This window comes from Rhinichthys klamathensis, unplaced genomic scaffold (assembly GCF_029890125.1).
Source record: "Rhinichthys klamathensis goyatoka isolate OS25496 unplaced genomic scaffold, OSU_Roscu_1.1 h1tg000072l_1, whole genome shotgun sequence".
Lineage (NCBI taxonomy): Eukaryota > Metazoa > Chordata > Actinopteri > Cypriniformes > Leuciscidae > Rhinichthys > Rhinichthys klamathensis.
Window position 1 is genome coordinate 964,906 of NW_026606615.1, and position 8,635 is coordinate 973,540.

Consider the following 8,635-nt stretch of genomic DNA (forward strand, 5'->3'; position numbering starts at 1 on the left):
GCACTTTGTTCCGTATTTTTGAGAATCAATTCAGTGCAAATCCATGACAGACGCATAGCTTCTAATATATATGTCAGACAGACTATGATGAATGAACGAAGACCCGCTGCTATAATGGCAAATTCGGGGACTTGGCGCCACCTTGACGGGCTCTGACGTGTAATGACGTAGAGTTGGCTCATTGGTCGCACGTCAGAGGCGCCCGCGCCATTGGATGTGCAGTTGCCGCAGCGCAGCCTGAGCGAGCCAGACGCTCAATGTGCTAGCTGTGCAGCTGCAAATGCATTTTACAGGCTTCAGTAAATCGAGTAAAATGTGTTTCCGAAGACATTTGTAGGCTATGATAAGAAAAACTACTAAAATTTGTTTTGTTTTTTACAAAAAAATAAAAATAAAAAAATTGCACCGGAAAGAACATTCTAGAAGTCTAATTCTATTGAATAAGTTCGCACAAGGCTACAGAAAACTGTTGTGTTTATTTTTCTTCAAATGCAGTCTAAGCCGATGAGTTTCGAATGTTATATGTTGTATTTGTTTAAGTTAAAAATAAAACGTATTATAATCTAAACAAATACATGGTTCATTTTTGGCAAAATGATCATGATAGCCTTTTATATCTGTGTGGGTAAGTCTTGTATATTGATTAAGCCTACTTTGCTATTCTATAAATATATAGGCCTAATAAGTTGCATTATAATATGATATAAAATGTATGAATTTCAGGGGGCATGTCACTACCACATACAAACCCCCCCCCCAGAAAGTTGGCAACCCTCATGCAGCACCCTGTCATACGGAAGAAAGGACGGGGAACATTAAAGCGATTACGTGTTTATTTGAAGTGTGATCTGGCGTGGAAGCCAGTGCATTTATGAGCAGACAATATGTAAAATAAAAAAAAGATGAGGATGCGAAATAAGAGAGTTTTTAAACATTTATGACACGAGCCCTCATGTTTTGCTTATATATAGAGCTGTCACTGTTATACTTATGAGTTCTGAGACAGTCCTTCACTGACTACCTTTCTCAATGGTCTTGATAACTTCAGGTATGTTAAAGCTGCAGTCCGCAAGTATGGTAGATTGAGTGGACTTAGGCAAAATTTTGAATGTTTACAACTCTCAGGGCCCTCTATCAACGGATACCCTCCCACCGAGTCCGTGCTCGTCAGTGCGTGTGCACCAGGTTATCTGTGAACGCGCCCGTCTCATCAGCATCCATCAACACCATGGAGTATTTGGAGGTATGCTGTCCTGGCTAATCTACCGATAGATTGCAATTGCTAACGTCATTTATTCTCTAAATGAGCTTACTTGATTTGTTAGTGTTTTGAAAGCGAGATACATCCCCCATCACTCTTCGTTACTGCACGAACTTCAGGCGTGTGCATGTGATTGTAACGTGTGCGAGGCGTGTGCCCGATCTGTGATTGACAGTCAGATCTCACACCCCCCTGCGCTGATTGGACCCGATGATCCGGGAGCTGTGGATTTTTGCTAAACAAATAACACGCTCCAGGTGGAGTTAGAAGCTCATGTTTTTTTCTAAAACTACTTTATTTATGTTGTTCTGTCGGATTATAGTGTCAATTTCACTGAATATGATCAAAAAAAAATTGCCGACGGCAGCTTTAAATCTTTGAAGTGACTTCCATGTGCGCAGAATTGTGGCGAATGTTGCTCTAGAGGGACGTAAAAGTCGCATGGATTCCGATATGACTGTTCAGACAGATGTTGCATTGCAAAACATCTGACCTGTATCAGATTTAGGACCACTTATGGAAGTGGCCCAAATCAGAATTGAAAAGATCAGATTCATGGTTTGTGCTGTTCACACTGTCATGGGAAAAACAGATCTGAGTCACATATGAGCAAAATAATTGGATTTGGGCCACATTTACCTGCAGTCTGAGCGTACTTTAGCTGTTACTTTTGGATGGTGGTGTCCTTTCCGGACTTCTTAACTATTTTACCTTAACTACCCATGCAGATTGACCACAGTGAAAAAAAAAAAATGTGTGTAGGATTTACTTTGAAACTATTTTTTTTTTAAATGTGTGAACGGCCCCAAATCTGCATTGGTACAAATCAGCCGATCTTTTAGAAGAATTTTCCACCTGTCCCACATTTGGTGCAAAAAGTAAAACATACTATGTTATTTTTTTAAGTGTGTCTTTTGAACTAATCACATGAGTTTATGACATCCTTTCTCCTTCCTCAGGGGAAATGATGTCATGTATCCCCATTAAATACATTCTCCACGGCTCGTGTGTTTTCATATAATGAGAGAAATCCCCCCTAAACAACACCAATACATTATTTACTCCTCAACTCTCCTTTATTCACCAGAACCTTCATTAGACAAGGCTAATGTCACTACACAATGCTGGTCTTTCTGGCCCTGCTCTTTGTACAGGTCTTCATGTGTTTGGCCCATAATCCATTAGATCCCTCTGAGGGCTTATTACGCACAACTCTAATGCACATGCACATGGCTTACAGATGAGGAGGGCCTGTCTGTGCTTCTCAGGGGCTTTCCTGTCATTTTCTTTGGGGAAAAGATTAAATGAAGAAAGAAAGAGTTTGTGTGAGAAAGAGTCGCCACGTGTAGGCCTGAACCAAAATAAGGAAAAGTAAAGCTTCCAACAAATAGTTTTGTTTTGGTTAAGTATGACTTTTTAAAAGAAAATAATACTTTATTCAACAAGGATATATTTAAATGATCAAAAATGGGTGGCAGTAATTAAAGACTTCTATTTCAAATAAACGCAAAAATAAAGCAGCGCGACTGTTTTCAACATCGATAATAATCAGATATGTTTCTTGAGCAGCAAATCATCATGATTTCTGAAGGATCATGTGACACTGAAGACTGGTGTAATGATGTTGAAAATTCAGCTGTGCCATAAGAATAAATTACATTTTCAAACATATTCAAATACATTAAACAGAAAACAGTTACTTTAAACTGTAACTGTAAGCTTTTTACTATATTTTTGATCTAATAAATGCAGGCTTTAAAAACAATCTTAACAAACCCTAACTTGTATGCATGTATTTTGTGTACATAATATAATAAAATATTTTTTAATTATTTTAAGCCCATTTACCCCCAAATTCTCGTCTGGACATTTAAATTAGATCTTTTGTGTATTTCCCATTATTCTCAATGGTGTTTCTGATTACTTTAATACAGTATATTTTTTTAATTACATAAAATATATATATTTTTGAAATAATGTATTTTTAAACCAAACACTACAGTGGTGCATAAATACTTAAATATGCTTTACAGTAATGAAAACCTATGATGAATGCAATTTTCATGACAAATGATTATGGCACCCGAAAAAACACATTGAGACCAAGACAAGACCATGGACAAAGGCAGGGTGAGACCGAGTAAAGACCAAGACCAGAGCAGCACTTCTTAAATTCATCTAAAACATCCACATTTACTGCCTGAGAAATGGCTATATTTAATCAATTAATACAATAAGAATTAAGACACTATACAGAGCTGTTACCAATCAAATGTAATCACTAACAACAAATTATTTGCATTGAGGTGGCACAGAAGTTGTATCTGAATTGGTACAAAATAAACTGCATAAATAATGTTGAGATTAATGTTTAAAAAATAAAACTTGTTCTGATCATTTGTATAAAATCAATATCACATTTGCAATCATGCTCATTTGTGAAAACAACTCTCTTGCTCTTAATATAGCTTAAGCATACGTTATAATATAAAAATTAAGATCACATACAAGTACTTTTTTGCAATCATATCTTGAATTTTGTGGGCATTTGGGTATTAAATTTGGTGACATTTTTGACACAATCACTCGTTGATTTCTGACCCGCCACAACAGTAACAAAAGAAATCAAATTATTGATTGCACTTGAAGCAGAAAATTTCACATCCAAACACATAAATGATGTTAACATAAATCAGACAATGCTCCGGCAATTTAATAATAACCCTGCAGTAGTGAAATAAAATCCCAAGTCCTCTAATGCTTGCTACAGACTGCGATTTCGGGAATCCTATAAGATCATTACAAATCACACTGTACGACATGGATCTAATAAATTTGGGTACGACATGTACACTGTAAGAAATGAATCTGGGGTCATGTAGATTTGAATTAATGTTTTTGGTTAAAATGTATTCAATATAATTGTGTTTTTGATTTTGAGGCAAATATTTAATTAAATTTCAAATAAAAATGTTTGGAATAAAAACCACCCATTGTAGTTAAATAAAACTTAAGCATTTTATTAATTTAATTCCAAATGGAGAGAATATTGAGTGAATTCAAATTAATGTAATCAGGCAAATTTAAATTCAAAAGCACTTCCTGTCAAAGTGGCCTTTTTTAAATGCAGCAGGCTAGAATTTGAAGAGAGTACGTTAAGCTGCCTACAGACAGTGAATGTTCGTCGTCTTCCACATTGCTCATCTTACAACTGGTTGACTAAGGTAAGAAAACTTATTTTGTTTTCACTGGACTAGTAAAAAGAACGCATGTAGTGGTTATATGTAAGGGATAATGTAGAGCGAGGCGTTGTTATAGCAAATAGAAAACCTGACAGGCTGATTATGACCCCGACGCGAAGCGGAGATGAAGGGGTTGTATTCGCTATAACAACCGCCTCGCTCTATATTATCCCGCTTATTACATGGCTACCTACCAAATAAATAAATAATTTGACACGATTTACTGATAAAGGAGTTTATAGCTTGTTTTCATATGACGTCACGCCACTGCGTTGCCATGGCGCGAAATGCAAATGGAGGGCAGGAAGTGATTTGCTGTATTTAGAAAGCTCTATAACAAACTCAAAATGCCTATGTTTTGCGTCGTTTATGGTTACTTAAATCGATCAAACCACGAGGAGTTTTTATCGTGTACCAAAAGTTGTTGTTCATAAGGGGGGAAATGCAAGAAATTGACCGAAAAACTCTGGGAAAACGGCTTGCAAACCTACGTCTGCGGTCGGGAGGAGCCGAATGGGAAAATGCCCGTGTGTGCAGTGATCACTTCGTCAAAGGTGAGTTAATACAACTTAAGTGGCTATGTTTGTGTAACGTGTAACGTTTCCGAACTTTGTAAAGTCAAAGTATGTCTGTAAGACGAGGTAGTTGCTGATATCTACCGGCTCGATGGCACGAAAATCTTTCAATTCAGTTGAAAAATCGCTCCTCTTCATAACGTAAGGATCACGTTCAACATAGGTTTGATTTTTTGTTTATATCTTTCTCTTGTAATAGCGTGTAAAGTAGTACAGTACGGACTTTCCTCCATCTCGTCCATTGCGCTCTTCACTCCCTGCCCTCCATCTGAATTTCGCGCGTCATCATAATCACGTGACTGAAACCCAGCTATTGGTTTAAAAACGATTGTATTGCTTCCGCTAAAGAAAATAGTCCGTTCTGTCTACGGTTAGAATCCATGGCAACGCTTTTGGGAACTTTGATGGATTTATAAAGGAAACTCCTTTTTAAATCAATATATTGTGTCAAATTATTTATTTATTTGGTAGGTAGCCATGTAATAAGCGGGAAAATGTAGGGCCAGGCGATTGTTATAGCGAATACAACCTCTTCAGGCTGATCAGGACCCCGGCGCCGCGGCGCGAAGCGGAGGGATCTTGAATCAGCCTGAAGGGTTTGTATATTGTATTGATTCCGCTAAAGAAAATAGTTTCGTTTATAATTCTAAATTACAGAAACATTCAGTGATAATATATATATATAGGCTATATATAATTTGCATTACCTTAATTCAAGGACAATAATTCCTTAATTCCTCAAGTAGGTGCTTTATCTAGATCTGTGGCCTTTGTTTTTTGTAGTATCTTTTTTCTTATTTAACAGCTTCTGTGCTCCTTGTCATATATTCTCTAAATCTCTGAACTCAATTAGAGAGATGAAGATACTGTACATAGAGAGGGATATAATAGTAGAACACCATAAATCCCTCATTACAATGGAAGAACATTTGTAGACTACAACAAACATAAAAAATAGAGAAAAAACATCAAAATAGAGAAGAAAACAACGAACAATTTGAGACCAAGGCGAAAATAAAATGTAATAAAATAGATTTATAAGCTATGAAAACAATAATGAATGTATTGTCTAGTTCTGCTATATGCTTGCAATATACTTCTGACAGTTTTATACTAAGACACTACATTTCATGACATTTCATGTTGCAGGACACTGAGAACTTGGAGGAACAGGTCATAATGGCCATTACTCTGACCCCAAAGCCTGGAGCTTCTACAAGCAACTACCCAAAGAACATTGGAATCGTCATCACAGGACTTGGAAATATTGCAAGGGCCTTGCTCTGTCCTCCTTGGCTTGACCTACGCGCTGAATCTCGATTATCACCTTTGTACACCTTTGAGGTATTCCAAAAACGTGTCTTGGATCTGGATCAACAAAGTCCAATCCCTTAAGAGCAAACTTCAGGCTTGAAATGAGACTGTATTGCAGTGCAGACTTTTGTGCTACACAATGTCTTACTTACTTCAGATTTGCACATTTGAAAGTGCTGTGTTTGTAAGTTAGCACTGATTTGTCCCACGAATGTCATGACATTTCAATTGTTGTAAGTTCAAAGTACAAATGTATTTTACTCTGTACAAATTGCACTTTAAAGGTCCCGTTCTTCGCGATTCCATTTTTCAAACTTTAGTTAGTGTGTAATGTTGCTGTTAGAGCATAAATAATACCTGTAAAATTTTAAAGCTCAAAGTTCAATGCCTAGCGAGATATTTTATTTAACAGAAGTCCCCTTTCAAAGCATACAGCGAACGCCCGGTTTGGACTACATCCCTCTACTTCCTTTTTTAATGACGTAACTAGGAATACACAAAAATAGGGGGTGTGGTCTTGTTGCGCTCCCACGGAGAAGAAGCACTTCAAATGCGCATGCATCTCCAATTTATGGTAACACAGCGGTTCGCTGGCACAATCAGAACTCGTTATGTATTTCGGAAGGAGAGACTTCATAGAACAAGGAAGTCATCGGGCCGTTTTTTGGACAGTGATAACAGCAGATAAGTAAATTGCGTGAAAAATACAGTGTTTTTTTACACGCGAAACATGAACACATGTTATATTACACACTGTAAACACAATAAAAAACATGAAGAACAGGACCTTTAAGGTTTATGGAGTATTTATGGAGTATTTTTATTTTAAAATCTTTATTGACCCAATTTAGTGGCTAAGTGAGGTGAAAAAGCATGGAAACAGGTTTATGGACACATGTATGGCATTTATTTTTGTTTTTACTAAATAGTTTGAAGTCAGCATTCTTTCCTTTTTAAATGTCTGGTTTGAAATGCAAGATCCTACTTCTGTCTTGAAATGAGACTGTGGCTGCAGTGTACAATGATGTGCTACAATGTGTTGAAAGCACAAAAGTGAATTGTTAATAAAATTATTATTTGAGTATTTGTTAAGTTCTGTACTTTCTGTGCCATTATTCCTAGGAAAGGAATATTTAGATTTAATTAATTGCATTGATTAAAATCAAATCAATGTGCGGATTAATGTTGATTATTATTACTCAATTATGTATCATTGTTATGTAGAATTAAATTAATTTTTATTAGCACTATTTACACATTAAAGGTCTTTTTCAAATCAACTCAATATTTTTGTTTAGGTTTTAATTAATTCTGTTATGTTTTCTATTCGAATCTACTCATTTTAAATGGATAACTATTAAGAGTCTCGTTTAATTAATATTTACTCAATACCAAACCTTGTGAAATTTAATTAATAATATTGCTTGTAATCTGTTGCCTCATTTTTATTGAGTAGATATGGTGTATCTTTTCTTACAGTGTATGTAGACTGTACGTGGATGACAACGATTGAATCATAGGCTGCGACGCGAGTTAGTATAGAAGAATAAAACATCACCAGCATGCACTAGTGGTAAACAAATAGAGCAAGATGAATCGCACTTTACCAATTTTTATGTGCACTCACCAAAAGAGGAGGAAGCGAAAGAGGAGAATATTGACGCGGTCATGGCTACGGAAAAGAGGCCAACTTGGCATGCCAATCTTGTAAATGGAGCTAGTTTTAAGTTTTAGCATCATGTTGCATTGATCAATATGCAATTTCATGTTGCATTTTTATTGGCTGGTCAGTAGACGTAGGTCGTAGCAGCAAACACACTGTAAGAGGATCGTAGTGACTTTCTGAAACTGTTATTGCAGGCTATCTTTGGTTGCAAGACAGTCTTTAAAACTCTCTCACTGTTTAGGAGCCACGGCCACAGAAATCACCACGATTGGTTATATTTCGTCTTGAATTCGTCGTACAATGTGTACTGGGCATTAGTACAAGGCAGAGTAAAAAAGGTTTTGAGACCAAGAATGGTCTCGAGTTCTACAACACTAGAATTTAGTGAATATATGACAATGTTATTTGGCCTGAATTACCTTCAGTGAATCAGCCCCTTTGAGGCCTCTGTTACAAACTGCTCTCTCTTGGACAGCATACAGTGAAGCTGAGACACACCCGGGGCGTTCTGGTCCTCACGCTTACTGTCGGCAGCACGAGATTCGCCAATCACTTCCACATGTGACAGCCATCATAG

The 8,635-nt window shown here is 36.8% G+C and overlaps 1 long non-coding RNA gene across 1 annotated transcript; it reads right to left on the bottom strand.

Annotated features, from left to right (window-relative positions):
- Window positions 1-6,581: 6,581 nt before the first annotated feature.
- LOC130085058 (uncharacterized) lies at window positions 6,582-7,076 on the bottom strand. The gene is made up of 2 exons (XR_008807097.1): window positions 7,025-7,076; window positions 6,582-6,765 (listed from the first exon to the last, which is right to left on the bottom strand). It is a non-coding gene; the product is annotated as an uncharacterized LOC130085058 (long non-coding RNA).
- Between the last annotated feature and the right edge of the window lie 1,559 nt (window positions 7,077-8,635).